This window comes from Lepisosteus oculatus, chromosome 14, assembly GCF_040954835.1.
Source record: "Lepisosteus oculatus isolate fLepOcu1 chromosome 14, fLepOcu1.hap2, whole genome shotgun sequence".
Classification (NCBI taxonomy): Eukaryota; Metazoa; Chordata; class Actinopteri; order Semionotiformes; family Lepisosteidae; genus Lepisosteus; species Lepisosteus oculatus.
Window position 1 is genome coordinate 30,179,764 of NC_090709.1, and position 20,433 is coordinate 30,200,196.

Here is a 20,433-nt window from a genome sequence, read left to right on the forward strand (position 1 = left end):
GAGCTGAAAACTGCTGTTCACAAACGCTCTCCATCCAACCTCACTGAGCTCGAGCTGTTTTGCAAGGAAGAATGGGCAAGAATTTCAGTCTCTCGATGTGCAAAACTGATAGAGACATACCCCAAGCGACTTGCAGCTGTAATCGCAGCAAAAGGTGGCTCTACAAAGTATTAACGCAAGGGGGCCGAATAATTTTGCACGCCCCACTTTTCATTTTTTTATTAGTTAAAAAAGTTTCAAAAATCCAATAGATTTCGTTCCACTTCACAATTGTGTCCCACTTGTTGGTGATTCTTCACATAAAATAAGAAATTTATATCTTTATGTTTGAAGCCTGAAATGTGGCAAAAGGTTGAAAAGTTCAAGGGGGCCGAATACTTTCGCAAGGCACTGTAATAACTGTGATCATAAGAATATGAAAAGCATAATAAAGACTGAAATGTTGGCTGTGCCCTCTTGAAATCTCTCTCCCAGAGCTTGTCAGGTGCGGAAGGAAGAACGGGCGGTAAGGTTTTGGGAGAGCAGATCCCATTTTCCGGTGGAATCTTCCGAGCCAAAACGTAACCTAGCATCTCTTTAAATAAAAAAAATCAACAGACAGACGCACTTTAATTCTATAAACAACCTTTACTTCCTTTAAATTCAATACAATCATAAGAAACAAATCAGATCATCAAAACCAAATAAGCGTTTGGCGCCTACAGCCCTGAATTGGAAAAAATGCTTCGAAAACAGATGGATGAACTATAAAAGTTACAACTGAGCAGTAATTCACACAACAGCATCAAATAGCAAACTGCAGGCATCAGATAGCATGGAAAATAACTCAGTCATCTATTATGAAGCTAGTCTTAAGGCTAAAGAATTTTTATACTAAAGTCTTGCTCTGAGTAAACATGCAGCAGTATATAAAATATCATTGGATTATAGAGCCTTGTAACTAAGATATGCTATTAAAGAATTGTTAAGATCTGTTTTGAAAATGGAGAAATAAACTTCATGCAAAATGCGAGTTAATCTCTGATGTTGCTTAAATACCCAATTTCTATGGAATTGGTCCATTTTTCAGTACAATGTACCATCGATGTCCCCTGGCTGTAGTTTGGTGTCCCACTGTTTCCCTCCTCTTCTGTCTCTGGAGTGAAGCACTGCCGGGTTTATGAGGCCCACGTCATGTGATCCAAGTCCACCAATCGCAACCAGACACCGGGCCATGAGGCTTTAAGACAGGTGTGCTTCAGCACAGGAAGTGACATCGACACTGTGTGTTGTGCACCCACCCAATCTGACTGGAGACAGAATAACTGGAAAACAGACAAAATAATCTAACAACCCAGTGAATATGGCTTAATACCTAAGAAACATTCAGAAATGAAATGAGAAATTATATAACAAACAAATAATCTTAGAGAAAATCTGATGAAGCAGTATAAAAAATGGATGAAAATAAACAAAACACAAGGTCACAATTGTCTTAAAATACCCAAGGTTTAAAACGGCAAAATATGGGATTGAAAGTTTGACCATGGGTTCTCCGACAATCTTGCACAATAACTGTTATCTCTAGCATGTCACGTTTCTTATACCAATCTTTCACTTTTTTTGTAATTGCATTACAGAATCAATTTTTGACTTCCTCAGGCTTGTGTTGCACCCATGAATACCAGTGTTCACCAAAAGAGGACCAGCTCCGTGAAACATTACTCTATTTGTTCTTAAACATGAACTTATGCACTGGCCTGATTTGCTGCGTTTTTCGAGGTCTTGTGGATGGACATGCTTCTTTTCACTGTCCAGAGAGCTCCACAATTTCACCGGTGCATCTATCTCCGCATGGTCATACGTGTTAAATGTCTTCAGTTCTTCTATTGCGGATTTCTTGTCAATAGTTTTCCAGTATTCTGGTATCTCTCCTTTACCTTGAAAGGTCTTGCTATAACGCTTCTCCAGCTTGTCTTTAAAGGCACAGATGAACCACTTCCAATACATCTGTGCAGAGTTATCTGGGGTGATGTGCCATCTATTGAAGGGTGGACCTGCTTCTCTGTATCTCCTCCACGGAGTTTCTCTTGATTCGTCGTTATTGGGCAGGAAAGTCCCATCACTGCAGACGGAGGTGGTACAGATCTCTATGGAGAAGTTCTGAGTGCCGTGGTGAAACCAGCCATTCACAGCCCTGGGGCGATGAAATTGGACACAGTGATCTGTAGAGTGGTCAGGGATACTGTTGGTACAAACAGCGCAACAGAGAGGGCACTGCTCCCAGCACCCATTGAGCTGCTTCGACAGAATGTAATCGGGGCTTTCCCAGAACTTGTTGATGTCTACTCCACCTTTGGTTTCTTCTGATAAAGTGTGATGCATCGCTATGATGGATTCATATACCTTTTCTTTCAGACACTGCAGGTCAATGTCCTCTTTCTCAATAGCCCTAAAGTAATTCCGTGGAATGTCCATGTCACTCCCCAGTTCTGAACAAAATTCATCCAGCCACATGGAGACATTGCCCTGCTTATCTTCAACAAGCCCTGTTACTTTACAAACTGTGAATATAATGCGGTCTATCAGATATGTGAGATTATCGGTCAAGATCTCAGTAATTCTCTCCCTCCCACTGTGTTTACAGTATTTTTCAACACAGTCTGTTATATACCTGTCAAAACAATCCTTTGGTGCAACAAAGTATTCTTCATACAAATCAAATCTCTCCTTCTCAGCCAGGTATATCAGTAGGTGATTTTCCAGGTTGGATCTATTACTGTTGAAAGCTGGATGGGTCGACCTCATCTCGCCTGCAATTCTGATGCCAATTTTTTCATACACTGCCTGCTGGACAGCGGTTTTCAGTTTTCCATGAAGGAAATCAACAAGAATGTTGAGGGCTGTGCTTTGTTGGCAGAAACTCTTAAAGATTTGTAGATATTCCTCTCTCTTGCTTTTGAAGTACAGCATTGGGTCGTTTGCCTTCTTGAATGCTTCCTGCTTTACCTTGAACTGTTCTGCTGCAAACACACAAAGATGGGCAAATAACTCGATTCTGTAGTTATCTGTTAATGCAAAGTGTTTTGTATGTTCTTCAAAGTCTTTGATCCCTGATTGTATTAGATTTAGTATTGCATTGATGTAGCCCTCATTAAAGTCCAGTATCGCATCCTGCAGATCATCAATGTATTGTTAAATTGTTTTCGATATACTTGCTGAAAGATGGATTACACTTTCTTCATCTGTTGGAGTAAAAGAGTGTGTAAAAATTCCATATTTGGATTTTTTATGAATGTGTTTTTTCTCATCAAACTGAAAGGTTTGGGGACGCTCAGTAATTACTTGTCTGGAATTTGCTTTTGTTTTAAATGTTTCACAAAAGATTTTTTCCACTGCTGCATCGATGTTGACGTCTTTCTCTGCAGGGGTCTTTGAGGCAACTCTGGTCATCAGTTCCACCCAGAGTTTCTCAAACTCTTTATCCATTGTCTCATCACACTCGCTAATTAGATTAGAAGCCAGACATCTGCTTTTTGCGAGCAGCTCTGCCAGGTACTGGGATTTCTTTTGATCCAGTCCTGATCTAGACTTACGTTGTGCAATCCATTTTTTACATCTCCTCTGGGTGTCCTCGATGAGCTCCTCTTTCACTGTCTGTAATCTGAAATCAAAGTTATTTTTCCACTGATTCAATATATGTGGATATTTCTCCTTTTTAAAGTACTCTTCAGTTTCTTCTGAAATGGCTTTTGCCTGCTGCTCAAACGACTTTTTAATGCTTGAGCTGTCTACTGCTTGCACTTGATCACTCATGATTTGGTGCCGCAGTGTCCTTTGCAGGTCAAGACCACATTTTCTGAGCTGCCATGTCCAATTACCACAATTTACTTCTAACCTCTTATAAACCATGACTTCCAAACTGTTTCGAAAGCTGAAAACAAAGTTTTCCCCTAGCAGTGCATTCCACATGGCCACTATCCGCAATTTCATTTCTGAGATAGAAGCAAATCTACAGTCCGACTTCCATTCTCTTATTCCGAGTATTGTGCTCTTCAGTTCTTGGACGTTTTCGCTGTAGCTTGGGTTGGGAGGTGCTGTTGATGGGTTTCCTTCAAAAAGATTTTTGAAAAAGTAAACGTGCTTTGTTATGTCAAATTGAATGATGTCATTAAAACTTGTAGCATCAAACCCTTCTTCACTGGCTGCAATGCGAGCCATTTCATCCAGTGTCTCCTGTAGGCGCATCCTTCCTGTCATATTGTCTTCACTGGCAGATGGTTCTGCAACATTTTGATGCACAAAAAGGCAGCTTGGAGTGATACTGACTCTCTTCATCCTCATAAAAGCCTGGACACAAATCTGAAGAATATCTTGCATATCCAGTAAGCTCTCTCCCATGATGTTAATTAGGGTTGCATCAGCTATTCCAACGATAAATGTAGCGAGTTCATTGTCATGGGCCAGTGCAGTTGCATTATTAATCTCCGGTGATCGAAGGCCTTCTGTGTCCACTATTAGGACAAAGTCATACTGCAACTCATCTCTGATCTTTTGATCCACTGTCACTTACTGCATGAATGCTCCTCTTGTGCATCTTCCTGCACTCACTGGAAAGTGAAGACCAAACATAGTGTTCAGTAATGTGGACTTGCCAGAGCTTTGAACACCAAGAATGGACAGAACAAATATCTGTTTGTCACCAACTTTATGGATCAGTTTGTCCAGCACTGCTTCGATCCATCCAAGAGGGACGTAGGAAGCATCCCCATCCATCAGTTCAAGAGGATATCCTGCGATCAACATTTCAGCCCCTATCCCTGGAAGAGCAGTAAGATACTGTTTTTCATCTGCCATATCTGGTGACATTTTCAAAGCTTCATAGATCTGACTGACTTCTCGCAACAAATGCTGAAGGCCAAAGTTTGAAGCATCGAGTTCCCGAGATATATTCTCCGCTGTCTTTTGCAATTGACTTTCATCGCCTCCGTTTGAGGTGCGCTGCGATTTCATGTCCACCCATGTTGAGTAGTAGAGCGCTGAAGTTTAGTGAGTGAATCTGTGGTAAGATCATCCAGGAGTGTTCCTAACCACTGTAGCATGTACAGTTTAGTGTCCGGAGAAAGTGAAGAGGAGCCGAGACACTCCAGGAAGGATCTCATGAGGTTGTTGAGAGGGAAAGCTTTGCCAGCTGTTCTTTGCGTAAGTCTTCTTTCTTAGCTTGGATTTTACTCTTTTGCTGCTCAATACTGGTAAAGGCACTAGACTGTAGTCAATAAGACTCTTTATCTTTCCTGCACCATTCATACCAGAGATCACCTTGTAATGGTAGAAATGTCCTTTTCACATTGGCCAGGTCTTCTTTCTTTATTAGATCCATAAGTCTCTGGGCAATTTCATGACCTTCTCTGCATTTCTCATTGACTTCATCTGTTACAATGCTATGTCGTCTGGCTACTTCTATGCAGGCTTTTAAAGAGCACTTTTTATCCTTAGTACCTAGAAAATGTTTGATGTGAGAAATGATTTCATCTGTTAACTGGGCTTCATTCTTATTGTGAACTGCAAGTTTCACCTTAGTTGGATTAGGTCTGTGAGCAACCTTTTCTTTTTCTGCAAAGAGACAGATGACCGGTGTGGAGCTCTTGAGGAGAGAAGAGAGGGTCTCTTTTCTGGTGTCATTCAAAGAGGATTCCGAAACCAGAACCACGATAACAGCACTGACTTCCTGCAGAAACGCGATCTGCTCCTTGTGGTTGCTGGCGTCGCCGTGCAGATTAGTGAACGCCACGCAGCTGTTAAGAACGTCGTCTTCCATTCCACCTGGCCAGTACCACGCAATCTCCACCAGCCCATCTGTGAGAAGGCATTCCCTCGTACTGCCTTTGCAGTGCCGGTGGAAGAAAACATTGTGCTTCTGTCTGTTGATTACGCTGTTCAGGATTTTCGATTTAGATGTTGGGCATATTCCAAACCTAATGAAAGACACTATCGGTACAGATGCCTGGAACAAAAGTCCGCTTTTGACACTGTCTTTATTGGCACCTTTACTTTTCCAGCTCTTCTTAACCTGCTGAAATGCCCACATGGGAAATTCGGTCGTATTGTTTCGTGGGTCAGGTACTAGCAGAGGCAGGGCATATTGGCACTTGGTCAGTTTCATACACATCCACTGCCTCAGGAAATCGCTAGCACAAAGGAACACAGCCATCTGAATATCCATGGGATGGATCTGCAATTCTTCCTCTGTGTCATCATCACACACATTTGTATCACCCAGGAAATCATCGACATCACAGCTGACCTCTGCACTCTTGTGATGTGGCTGCCCTTTTTCCTTGACGCACAGCACACTCCTGGCTCGGTAGTCCAGCATCATGAGCTTGTACAGGTAATAAAAAGACAGCTCCTCTTCTGCGGATGGCTGAGTGTTATTCAATGATAACTTGTTTACAGTTAGTACATCTGGCTTTGTCAATTTTTGCAAAATAGAACTTCTGGAGTCCGAGTCTTTCCAGTAGTTTCATAAAAATATATGCTTTCTCCCCTGCTCCTGACGGCTGGGTTCCAATGCTCTCCTCTTTGTTTCTCGTGCCCAAGACGCTCGGCTTGTCCTCTTGTTCCCCCACCTGCAGCTGCCGCTTGCCTTCTTGTGAGGATTCGGAGAAGCGGATCTCTGTACACAGGAATACTTTGTCCAGCTGTTGTATCTCATTTTTCTCCGTCCCCAAGACGATGGAGTGTAGCTCTTTTTCAATTCTCTCCCAGTCTTGACGTGGACTGTCACAGTCCAGTATTGCAGAAAGGTCACTGGGAGAGGTCTCTCTGAAGTGTGCTTTAAAGAACTCCAGTCGTCTCCCCTTCTCTTCATAAGAAACTTTTCCTCCGTCAGAGGATATTGAAAGGGCTAAATGCCACAAGAAAGCCAGGGCTCTATCTGCACTCTTAGCACTCAGCTGGATGTACTGGGTATGTTTACTGAGCAGTGTTTCCTCAATGAAGTCAATTTCCGCCCACCCAAGAAGGTGAGAAAATATACCATCTTTTGCACTATATCCCAAAATGTTGACGATGGAAAGGATTAGCATCTCTTCCCTGTATTGATTGGTCTCACTTTGCGTTCTCAGCAATGAGTTCAATGAGAGCAAGACTGTAAGTGTTGCTTTGATTTTTGCTTCCTGAACACTTTCCAGGTCACAGTGTGAAAATCTTTCACCTCTGGTCTCTTCTTTAGCTGTCTTGAGAATTTCTATGAAATGTGACAAATCAGCAACAACAACATCTTTGTGGATCTTCTCAGCGGACTGATGAGCCCATTTCAGTATTTGGGCCTTACTTGGGAAGCTTTTCACCTGAAACGAATAAGGCTCAATTAAATCACACATCAGTGCCCTGAGAGTTGTGGTTTCTGCAGGAGCAAGATGCTTGTTTTCTTGAGTCACTTGAAGTAAAAAATCTTGAAAGATATTGTCAGAAAGACATGATTCTACCCAAATAGCATGGCTTCCCGTTTTTTCATACAACTTAATCTTGAATTCGAGTAATTCTTTTAGGCGCGCTTCACTGTCTGACGTCTGCCTGCCCCTCATGGAACTGAGAAGATTTTTAACGTCTGTGACTGCAGAGAGCACATTCTCACCCCATAGTGTCTCGGGGCTCAAGTTTGTGATCGACTTGTACGCTTCCCTGAGAGTGTTGCTCAGCATTGTGACGTCTTTAAAATCCTTTCTGTGAGCGGAGAGGATGATTTCCCAAACAGGCATGAGAGTTACTCCTCTGTCGATGACACACCAGGTTCTGTTACTGGATACAAGAGCAGATCTCCACTGTAGGTAGTTATCTGTTTCAGCTGGACCCCCAGTTTTACTCACAGAGAGCTGGATTTTGTTCAGAAGAGCTTCACTTTGCCCTCCAGAAAGGAATTCCTTCAGTTCAGATGAAAGGAACCCCGCATTGACCTCAGCGGTCAACAAGGAAGCTACACTGCACCGAAAGCCAATGTAGGCGGACAGGACCTGAGACATGACTCCCTCCACCTCTGTGAGCTCGTTGTTCATGATGCCCTCAGCAGCTGCCTTCCAGCAGAACCTCCAGCCAAAGTGAAAAGGACCCTGGTTCACATGGGACCCAAACCTTTCAAAATACTGGCGAACTTCGGCAGTGAATTCAGAAGTTTTCTGAGCTTTGTTAATATTCAGCAGAATTGTTTCCAGGTTCTGCAGCTCACGCAAAGCTGCAGTTGATAGTTTCACCTGTTCCTTAGCAATAAAGGCAAAAGCCAGGGGTATGTACTTGTACACTGTAGTGCACTTGTAGGAGACCTCACAAGAAGACGCGCGTTTCTCTCCGAATTCTTCTGAATTGCGTTTTTCTCTTGTGCCCGCTAGGCTGACACCGCGGACACCAGTAGATACCGCGCAGTTGCTGCTGAAGCCGAGCCTTTCCACAATCTTCATGAAAAGCGTCTGAGATTCAAGGGTTGAAAAGTCTCTCTGTGCATAAAAGGAGCTCTGCTCTGGACCCTTCAGGCAGAACAGTTTCGGGACCTGAATGAGCTGCTGTCTTTTCTCCAGCATGTCCTCCAGTTTCCCAGTTTTAAATACCCCCTCCAGAGCCAGGCCACCAGACGCATGCAGCAACACCTCCTCGCTGGAGACACGTTCTGGAGGATTACGGGGAGTGATGTCTAGAACAGCGAGCTGCTGCAAGATGCTTTCTAGTTCCTTCCGAGGCTGTCGAGACTGCCCCCAGCTCTCTACAGGGAGCCCTAGAGATGAGCATAGCTCCTTCGCTCTTGCTTCAAGATCTGTGTGGCCGTGTTCTTTTTCCGTTCTGATCAGTTCAGTGAGAGCCCGTTTTGTTTTCTCTAGTTTCTCCTGCAGTCTCTCCATTTGCTCTTCCGCCAGGTCGCTAGATTTCACATTTGGATCGGGAGTTCTGACAAGTTTGTGAAGAGCACTTTTCTCCCACACTTCTCGCACGTGCAGTTCTAACTTTGCGTACTCCTCCTCCGTGACAAACTGTAAAGAGTTTGTGTTTGTAAGATGGAGACTATGTAGCTTTGGTAGCCAGTACTCTGCTTCGAGGCCCACGCTTTCAAGCTCTTTGGAAAGTTCCGCCTGTTTTTGGTCCATCGATCTTTTCAAATCTTCACTTTCCATATTTATTTGAAAAAAACAGAGACATTTGTCTATCAACAAGGTGACCAAATTCCCCAAAACGCGTCCCATTTCTCTTGTCTGCTCCTTTCCCCCATTTCAAATAGCCATCTTAGATCGCACAATTATTTGGTCAAAATGTAAATGATTTTTTGTAGACTCACTGCATCAATACAGTAACAGACAATCGAATTACGGTGTCATAATGACACCGATAATGATAAATATTTAGTCAATGACAAATATTTAGTGAAAAGCAGTATTAGGTAAAATAAAGTAGAAATTCCCTATATCATGAAAATATACTTTTTTCCAGTATTCGCTCTAAACACTACTTAACTATCTATTGTCAAAATGATCATTAGAGATGTTTTTACTGTTTAAGAAGTATAACTACGTATAACACTAGGTGACCTCCAAATCTGCTGTACTGACAGGCCTCCCGGGTACGAACCGCAGAGAGTTATCTTTTGTCCACAAAAACACCTTGTCTACATATCTGGAAATAAATGGGTTTTTTTTTCTCTCCAATTAGGAACATAATTCATCACTTGAAGACCCTTCGTAAGGTAAAACTGAATAAACCCAAAAACGAAAATCCCTTCACCTGTAAAATCTTCCTGTTCATTCACAGAATTCATTCCCAGATCAATATTTATCCTGACAGAACACTGAATCATCCATGTAGGAGTGGCAATAGCTCATCTCCAATTTACCCTGCTATAGTAGTTATCTTGCCGTAAACGTTTAACTTTTGTGGGAGGCTGTAAAGTCACATTACCTCACTAGGTGTCTTAAAATCACTGTGTGGGTAAAGGACCTATCTCCGTTCAAATGCACCTACCCACGTGTAACTGGAATTAACTGCCTGCTGAAAAAACACAGGGCTGTAAAACCTTCTACCAGCATGTCTTATATCCAGCAGCCATCTCACCCTGCAGCTCCCAGCTGGCAGCCCCCTCCTCACTGGAGCCCAGCAGGTGGGAGCCCGGCCAGTACCTGGAGGGGAGGCTCCTGGGAAAAACTAAGGTTGCTGCTGGGAGAGGTGTTAGTGGGGCCAGCAGGGGGCGCTCTCACCCTGCGTTCTGTGTGGGTCCTGATGCCCCAGTATAGTGACGGGGGACACTGGGCTGTAAACAAGCGCCGTCCTTCGGATGAGACGTCAAACAGAGGTCCTGACTCTCTGTGGTCATTAACAATCCCGGGGTGTTTCTGGAGAAGAGTAGGGGTGTTACCCCAGTGTCCTGGCTTGATTCCCTCCCTGGTCTTGACCCATCAGGGCCTCCTAATCACCCCCCTCTCTGACCCACGGAGAGCTGGTGTGTGGGGAGCGTTCTGGCGCACTATGGCTGCCGTCGCATCATCCAGGTGGGGCTGCACACTGGTGTTGGTAGTGGGATTCCCCATGACCTGTCAAGAGCTTTGAGTGGAGTGTCCAGAAAAGCGCTATATAAGTGTAAGCAATTATTATTATTATGTCTTGTAAACCAGCTCCTTATTGGACGAAGTGTATTACCAGTCAGCAGTGAATCAACTGATGCAGAAGCCGTGGTAGGTAATCTTTTGCTTAAAAATCACATGGTTTGCAAGAATGTGACAAGCTTTTGTTTTTTAATTTTAAATTACTATGGAATACTTTCATGGGTATACAGTTGATCAGAATATGTAGCACCTCTTCAATATATGTCATGTCTAGGAGTTGATACCTCCTTGTGATTATTATTTTCTATACACCCGTCTCCCCACTGCTCTCTCCAGTCCAGGGTCACAGACTGGGGCAGCTGGAGTCTGTCCCAGCAAGCAACAGGCACAAGGCAGGGAACACACTGGACAGAACAGCAGTCCATCACAGGACACACACACACACACACACACACACACACACACACACACACCTGGACAGGACACCAGTCCATCACAGGACACATACTCACACACCCTGGAGAGGACAGCAGTCTATCACAGGACACACACACACACACACACAAACACACACACACACACACACACACACACACACACACACACACACACACACACACTCACACTCACACTCACACACACCCTGGACAGGACACCAGTCCATCACAGGACACATACTCACACACCCTGGAGAGGACAGCAGTCTATCACAGGACACACACACACACACACACACACACACACACACACACACACACACACACACACACACACACACACACACACACACACACACACACTCACACTCACACTCACACACACCCTGGACAGGACACCAGTCCATCACAGGACACACACACTTACACACCCTGGACAGGACACCAGTCCATCACAGGACACACACACACACCCTGGACGGGACACACACTCACACCAGGGCCAGTTTTCCCAGAAGCGAATTCACCCAACAGCCTGTCATTGGACTGTGGGAGGAACCAGAGTCCCCGGAGCAAACCCACATGAACATGCAAACTCCACACAGACAGCACCACAGGTTTAGAATCGATACCGTGCTGCCCCTACAGAGAGACCCCCCTTCTTAATATCCCCTCCCTGTGTAAAATATATATATCCCTGCCTTGACAGCATGTTCGCGATTAATTTCATTAACATCGTTTCCTGTCTTGAGGATAGCAGTTTGCGTCTGCGGTTCGAATATTTCGATCTTCATTGGCTTACATCTCAGGAATCTTCCGAATTCGAAAGCAAGAGCAGGGCGGATGTGTCTTTTCTTTTTCAAGAACAGAGAAAAAATGACGGTGAACATTATTTTGCTACTCAACAGAAGCAGAACTCTGATTGACGCCGGCAGTTTAGCATTCTGAACTGTTTTCGTCATGAAATGCGTTCACACCAACATCAGCGCTTAAGAACGAGTGCGAAAGTGTATTAATTTTAACCCAGAAGGTGTACTGTATAGCGTCCAGAGCATGATACTGTTGTGAAACACCCCGTCCCCGCCTCCAAAATACAGCTTTTGTTCGAGAGCTTGATTTCAAGAGTTTATACACCGGAAGCTTTTGTTTTCATTCCTCATAGCTCGTCATGACGCCATTTCCCCCAACATTACCTGTACAGGGGAAGCCGCTCGCCGGAGACTTGGATCTTGTGTTTGTGCTGGAAACTGATCTCACGTGAACTGTTCCTGACGGCAGTTTGAAATGGTGCAGGTCGCTGTTTCCGCATTTAACTCTGGACAAGGCTCTTAAAACGAAAGTATAAAGTAGAACTTGCAGTTCAGGAAGTGTGTGTGTGTGTGTGTGTGTGTGACTGTCCTGTGATGGACGGGTGTCCTGTCCAGGGTGTGTGAGTGTGTGTGTGTCCTGTGATGGACGGGTGTCCTGTCCAGGGTGTGTGAGTGTGTGTGTCCTGTGATGGAATGGTGTCCTGTCCAGGGTGTGTGTGTGTGTCCTGTGATGGACTGGTGTCCTGTCCAGGGTGTGTGTGTGTGTCCTGTGATGGACTGGTGTCCTGTCCAGGGTGTGTGTGTGTGTCCTGTGATGGACTTTATCCTGTCCAGGGTGTGTGTGTGTGTGTCCTGTGATGGACACACTGGACAGAACAGCAGTCCATCACAGGACACACACACACACACACACACACACACACACACACACACACACACACACACACACACTGGACAGGACACCAGTCCATCACAGGACACATACTCACACACCCTGGAGAGGACAGCAGTCTATCACAGGACACACACACACACACACACACACACACACACACACACCCTGGACAGGACACCAGTCCATCACAGGACACACACACTCACACACCCTGGACAGGACACCAGTCCATCACAGGACACACACACACACCCTGGACGGGACACACACTCACACCAGGGCCAGTTTTCCCAGAAGGTGTACTGTATAGCGTCCAGAGCACGATACTGTTGTGAAACACCCCGTCCCCGCCTCCAAAATACAGCTTTTGTTCGAGAGCTTGATTTCAAGAGTTTATACACCGGAAGCTTTTGTTTTCATTCCTCATAGCTCGTCACGACGCCATTTCCCCCAACATTACCTGTACAGGGGAAGCCGCTCGCCGGAGACTTGGATCTTGTGTTTGTGCTGGAAACTGATCTCACGTGAACTGTACCTGACGGCAGTTTGAAATGGTGCAGGTCGCTGTTTCCGCATTTAACTCTGGACAAGGCTCTTAAAACGAAAGTATAAAGTAGAACTCGCAGTTCAGGAAGTGTGTGGGTTTCCTCAAGATGTGCGTGTGCGTGTGCGTGTGTGTGTGTCCTGTGATGGACAGTTATCCTGTCCAGGGTGTGTGTGTGTGTGACTGTCCTGTGATGGACGGGTGTCCTGTCCAGGGTGTGTGAGTGTGTGTGTGTCCTGTGATGGACTGCTGTCCTGTCCAGTGTGTACCCTGCCTTGTGCCTGTTGCTTGCTGGGACAGACTCCAGCTCCCCCAGTCTGTGACCCTGGACTGGAGAGAGCAGTGGGGAGACGGGTGGATAGAAAATAATAATCACAAGGAGGTATCAACTCCTAGACATGACATATATTGAAGAGGTGCTACATATTCTTATAAAGTGGACGGACGAGGGGATAGACGAGAGGACAGACAAGTGGACGGATGAGTGGAAAGACGAGTGGACGGACGAGGGGACGAGGGGACAAGTGGACGGACAAGTGGACTAGGGGACAGATGAGTGGATGGACAAGTGGATGGATGAGTGGACAGACGAGGGGACGGATGAGGGGACAGACGAGGGGACAGACAAGTGTACAGTCGAGGGGACAGACGAGGGGACGGAAGACGGGGCGGACGAGAGGATAGACAAGTTGACGAGGAGACAGACAAGTGGATGGACGAGGGGACAGACGAGGGGACAAGTGGACAGGTGAGGGGACAGACGAGGGGACAGGCGAGAGGATAGGTGAGGGGACACTTGTCTGTCCCCTCGTCCGTCCACTCATCCGTCCACTCGTCCCCTCGTCCGTCAACTTGTCTGTCCTCTCTTCTTTCCCCTCATCTGTCCCCTCGTCCGTCCATTTGTCCCCTCGTCCAGTTGTCTGTCCCCTCGTCTGTCCACTTGTCCCCTCGTCCATTTGTCTGTCCCCTCGTCTGTCCACTTGTCCACTCGTCCCCTCGTCTGTCCACTCGTCTGTCAACTTGTCCACTTGTCCCCTCGTCTGTCTCTGCTCCAGAAGCGCTGGTATGTCTTTTTTAAAGTCCCTGAGCTGCGTGTCGGTAGAGACAGATGATCAGGACGAGCCGATGGAGGTGGTGGAGACCGTGGGTCAGGAGAGGAAGAGCGAGGGAGAGGAGGAGCAGGCTGCCGGGAACGACAAGAAGAAGAAGAGGAGGTGCAGGTGAGCAGACAGGGGGGCGCCGCCCGGTCGTGTCTGTGATTCAAGGAGGAGTCTCCTCTTGCTGTTTGATGTCATGGTGACGTCTGTGTCTGTGTCCCTCACACCTGCAATAACAATGTTCTTTCCAGGTTCCTTTCCTGGTTCTGTGCCAGCTAAGATTGGACTGGACTGGACTGGAATGGACTGGAGCTGAGGGGCCCCAGACTGGACTGGACTGGAGCTGAGGGGCCCCAGACTGGAATGGACCGAAGCTGAGGGACCCCAGACTGGACTGGACTGGAGCCTAGGGACCCCAGTCTGTGCTGGACTGAAGCTGAGGGACCCCAGGCTGGACTGGACCGAAGCTGAGGGACCCCAGACTGTGCTGGACTGAAGCTGAGGGACCCAGACTGTGCTGGACCGAAGCTGAGGGACCCCAGACTGTGCTGGACCGAAGTTTAGAGACCCCAGACTGTGCTGGGCTGAAGCTGAGGGACCCCAGTCTGGACCGAAGCTGAGGGACCCCAGTCTGTGCTGGACCGAAGCTGAGGGACCCCAATCTGGACTGCACTGGAGCTGAGGGACACCAGACTGGACTGGAGCTGAGGGGCCCCAGACTGGGCTGGACTGGAGCTGAGGGGCCCCAGACTGGACTGGAGCTGAGGGACACCAGACTGGACTGGACTGAAGCTGAGGGGCCCCAGACTGGTCTGGACTGAAGCTGAGGGACCCCAGACCCCAGTCTGGACTGAAGCTGAGGGACCCCAGTCTGGACTGAAGCTGAGGGACCCCAGACCCCAGTCTGGACTGAAGCTGAGGGACCCCAGACTGGACTGTGGAAAACTTTCACATTATCCCCACCTGAGTCCTCAGATCGTCTGCATGACCTTGTATTATTAAGTATTATTTTAAGGTCCTGTGATGATCGTAAGATGGGGGGGTCACTAAATAAATCCTTGACATTAATCTGTATTGTAATTTTTGTTCTTTTGTTAAGCATCAATAAATTTTTTTTTTTAAAAATCTGTTTAGCTTTTGGTTCCCCCCCCCACCGAAACGAACGAACAGAGTCTATCCTTCTCTTTCATCCCGGAGAGTTTGTGGTTGACGGATTGAGGCCGAGAGCCCTCGTCGTCGGCGTGCCACCAGTTGGCGGGGATATAGCAGGGGGGGCATCGTGTCCAATACTCCTTGAAATGAGACAGATTTCAAGCCACCTCTGTCTGAAGAGCAGGAAGTCGACCACGAAGTCCTGAGTGTCCTAGGAAGCTCTTTAGCCATCGTTTGCCCAGCAGCTATCTCACCCTGCAGCTCCCAGCTGGCAGCCCCCTCCCCACTGGAGCCCAGCAGGTGGGAGCCCAGCCAGTACCTGGAGGGGAGACTCCTGGGAAAAACTAAGGTTGCTGCTGGGAGAGGTGTTAGTGGGGCCAGCAGGGGGCGCTCTCACCCTGCGGTCTGTGTGGGTCCTGATGCCCCAGTATAGTGACGGGGGACACAGGCGCCGTCCTTTGGATGAGACGTCAAACCGAGGTCCTGACTCTCTGTGGTCATTAACAATCCCGGGGTGTCTCTGGAGAAGAGTAGGGGTGTTACCCCAGTATCCTGGCCTGATTCCCCCCCTGGTCTTGACCCATCATGGCCTCCTAATCACCCCCCTCTCTGAACTGGCTCCATCCCTCTGCTCTCCTCCCCACTGAGAGCTGCTGTGTGCTGAGCGGACTGGAGCATCATCCAGGTGGGGCTTCACACTGGGGGGACTGGAGGGGATCCCCCTGACCTGGGAAGAGCTCTGAGGGGAGGGTCCAGACTTATTAATTATTATTATTATTCGTGCTGCACTGGGCTTCAGTCCTGGCAGTGAGAGGGGGACTCTGTGATCAGTACAGATACTTATGACTGTATAATAATACACGATAGGAATGGAAAACAGGGTAGCGCTGTAGTCCCTTCGAAACGTTTTGAACTGCCAGAAGAAGTTTTCACAACCCGGACTCGTGAAGGAACAGGTCTTCTCCCATCGTCCGGAGCAAGGTGTACCGTGTCCTGGTGATTTCTCCCATTTCGAACGGAGTTTAATGTCGTGTTTCTACTTTATTAGAGAGAGGCACTGAACATCCTGTGATGGACAGGTGTCCTGTCCAGGTTGTGTGAGTGTGTGTGTGTCCTGTGATGGACTGGTGTCCTGTCCAGGGTGTGTGAGTGTGTATGTGTCCTGTGATGGACTGCTGTCCTGTCCAGGGTGTATGAGTCTGTGTGTGTCCTGTGATGGACTGGTGGATCACAATATTGATTCTCCTCCTTGATTCCCTCCTTCATCGCCAGAGTGAAAGCGGGACACGGCAGTAAAAGCTCAGCCCTGCGGGTGGTGGTCCTCTCGGCCACACGGGGGCGCTCTGGCTCCACGGGGGGGGTTATGTTCAAGTCCCGCTGGGAATCGCACCGACGCGGCGGGGTTTGTGAACGTCCCAGACACCAAGAAAACGAGAGAGAGAGAAAAAAGGTCGTTTTCGGGGTTCAAGAAGCAACCCCAAGATTCAGGAAGTTTCCCCGCTGAGCTTACTCTGCCGAAAACACGCAGGTTTTATTTTTTTCCGTGTCTCCCCCCCCCCACACACAGGCCGTTTCTGTAGCGTGAAGTTGTGTTTTTTTGTGCGGCGGTCGGTGAGGGGCGAAATTGTATTTATTTTTTTTTTCCCACGGTCTGAAACAGAAACGGCCGGGTGGTGTTGTAGAGAGGTTGACGTGCCTGGTTTTCCAAGTCTGCGAAGCCCGTTTGGCGTCTCTTTTCCCCGCAGGACGGGGGAACCCGTGGTTTTTGGACGTGGCGTGGCCCGAAATTTCTGCCCTTGGGCGCTAGAGGGGGGTGGAGGTTGGTCTTTCTTTTATTTGGGGGTCGGGGGGGGTGCTAATTTCACTGAACCAAACCCCACGGAAACCCGTGTTGGACGTGGGGGTGCTGAATGCGCCCTCGACGTGATTTTGTCTTTAAATTCAAGTGCAGCTTTTGTAACCCTTGGGCCGGAAACAGCTGGACCCGTTTCCCCTGCCTGTCCGAGGTGGCGACTACCGGGGTCGTACAGGGACACCCGGCTGGCCGCTGAGAGTTGGAAAAATAAAATGTCCACCCCAAAAAAAAACAACCGCAAAAATGTCGGCCATTTTTGTTTCGCGGCTGAGCCGTGAGCGCGTCGGGGGCGACGTCACGGGGGCGTCACAATGAGCCGCCTGACGTCACAGAGCGGCGGATTCTAGCGGGGGGCGGCGCCGGAGTCCCGTGAGCTCAGAGGAGTGAAGAGAGAGGAGGAGGAAAGGACTATATAGCGCTTTCTAAACACGTGTTTCTTCCAAGAAAGATTCGCGGGTTACTTCGACTTACCGGGTTACCGTGAAATCGGTAAGTCGCTCAAAAGCGCCGCTGGCGAGAAATAACAAAATAAGTTGAGAAATAAGTTGTTTTTTTTACCGTTACTCCACTCTTATGGGTGTGATCGTGCTGTAAAAAGATATTGAGAGGAGGTGCACCTCTACACAGAGGGTGACGGGGGTGGGGAACAAGCTGCCCAGCCCTGTAGTTGAAGCCGATACCCTGGCTTCTCTCCAGACACAGCTGGGTGAGCTCCTCCAGTCAGGACAGGAGGCTCTACTGTACAAAGAGAGTGGCGGGGATGTGGAACAAAGCCGATACCCTGGCTTCTCTCCAGACACAGCTGGGTGAGCTCCTCCAGTCAGGACAGGAGGCTCTTCTGTACACAGAGGGGGGCGGGGGTGGGGAACAAGCCGCCCAGCTGTGTGGCTCCGCCCCCTCCCCTCCCCACTGTGACTCTGCTTGTCTCGGCAGGACGATGCACCGACAGAGATGCCGCATGGCCGTGCGCGGTCGCAGCAGGACGAGGGCCTGGCGAGGTGTCGTAAGTCCACCCCTCCCGCCCGCCGTCCAGCGTCCAGCATCCAGCCCTCCTCCGACTGACCTCTCCGCCCCCAGCAGCGCTCGCTGTATTATAATAAGAATAATAATAATAAACTTCACTGATAGAGCACCTTTCATACACATAGCAGCGCAAAGCACTTGACAGACCAGGTCTTACGGTAACACCTCTAGATGAGGAGAGACACTTCCAGTGGTGATCTTGACTGAGGACACGCCCTCGGCTCAAGAGACAGGGTCAAGTGTCCAGTATGGCCTTCTGAGAGCACAGATTGCCTCTGGACGTCCCAGACTCTTCCTGGACACACTGTACACACTCACCTGTCCAGACTCTCACTGGACACACTGTAGAGACTCACCTGTCCAGACTCTTACTGGACACACTGTACACACTCACCTGTCCAGACTCTTACTGGACACACTGTACACACTCACCTTTCCAGACTCTTACTGGACACACTGGTCAGACTCACCTGTCCAGACTCTCACTGGACACACTGTACACACTCACCTGTCCACACTCTCACTGGACACACTGTAGAGACTCACCTGTCCACACTCTCACTGGACACACTGTAGAGACTGCCCAAGGCCCCTAGTCTCGACACGACTGGGCTGGGCTATTTGGTCAGAGCTGTCTCAGAGATGGGCTGTTTGGCGTCTTCACAGGTCACACCGGTCAGGCCGAACCCGGACTGGCAGCGGGAGAGGTCCCGGCACAAGTCCCGGTGCTTTTCCGTAAGTCTGACCCGGTCGCCTTCCGCAAGACTGGACCGGCCGCCCTGTGGTGGGCCCGGTGCCCCACATCTACCCTACAGCTCCCCCACTGACCCCTAAACTCCCGATACCCTACAGCTCCCCCCACTGACCCCTAAACTCCCGATACCCTACAGCTCCCCTCACTGACCCCTAAACTCCCGATACCCTACAGCTCCCCACTCTGACCCCTAAACTCCCGATACCCTACAGCTCCCCACTCTGACCCCTAAACTCCCGATACCCTACAGCTCCCCTCACTGACCCCTAAACTCCCGATACCCTACAGCTCCCCACTCTGACCCCTAAACTCCCGATACCCTACAGCTCCCCACTCTGACCCCTAAACTCCCGATACCCTACATCTCCCCACACTGACCCCTAAACTCCCGATACCCTACAGCTCCCCACTCTGACCCCCACAGTCCTGATGGCCGAGAGGTCTCTGCTTGCTGTAGTGATTGAGTGAGCTCTGTGGACCTAACCTCTGTCTTGTGTCCTCGTTTTCAGCGTCTCCTAGTGGTCCGTCATTTCACCAGAGCTGAAGGTGAGATTTAGGGAGGAGACAGAGCACCCCCTAACACCCCTGAGCTAGGTTACAGGGTAAGACAGCTTCTTACTGTTGGACACACCTGTCCACACTCTTTCTGGACACACTGGACACACTCACCTGTCCGGACTCTTACTGGACACACTGGACACACTCGCCTGTCCGGACTCTTACTGGACACACTGTACACACCCACCTGTCCAGACTCTTACTGGACACACTGTACACAACCACCTGTCCAGACTCTCACTGGACACACTGTCCACACTCACCTGTCTGGGCTCTTATTGGACACACTGTACACACCCACCCGTCCAGACTCTCACTGGACACACTGTCCACACTCACCTGTCTGGGCTCTTATTGGACACACTGTCCACACTCACCTGTCCAGACTCTTACTGGACACACTGTACACACTCACCTGTCCACACTCTCACTGGACACACTGGACACACTCACCTGTCCAGACTCTTACTGGACACACTGTACACACTCACCTGTCCAGACTCTTACTGAACACACTGTCCACACTCACCTGTCCAGACTCTTACTGGACACACTGTACACACTCACCTGTCCACACTCTCACTGGACACACTGGACACACTCACCTGTCCAGACTCTTACTGGACACACTGTACACACTCACCTGTCCAGACTCTTACTGGACACACTGTACACACTCACCTGTCCAGGCGTAGTCTCTGCTCCTCATCCCCCCTGCGTTGTGTCTCCCTCTCTCCCCGCTGGACAGAA

The 20,433-nt window shown here is 48.5% G+C and overlaps 1 pseudogene; it reads right to left on the reverse strand.

The window, feature by feature from the left end:
* Positions 1-2,168: 2,168 nt before the first annotated feature.
* Positions 2,169-8,036, reverse strand: LOC138242544 (interferon-induced very large GTPase 1-like; annotated as a pseudogene).
* Positions 8,037-20,433: the final 12,397 nt, after the last annotated feature.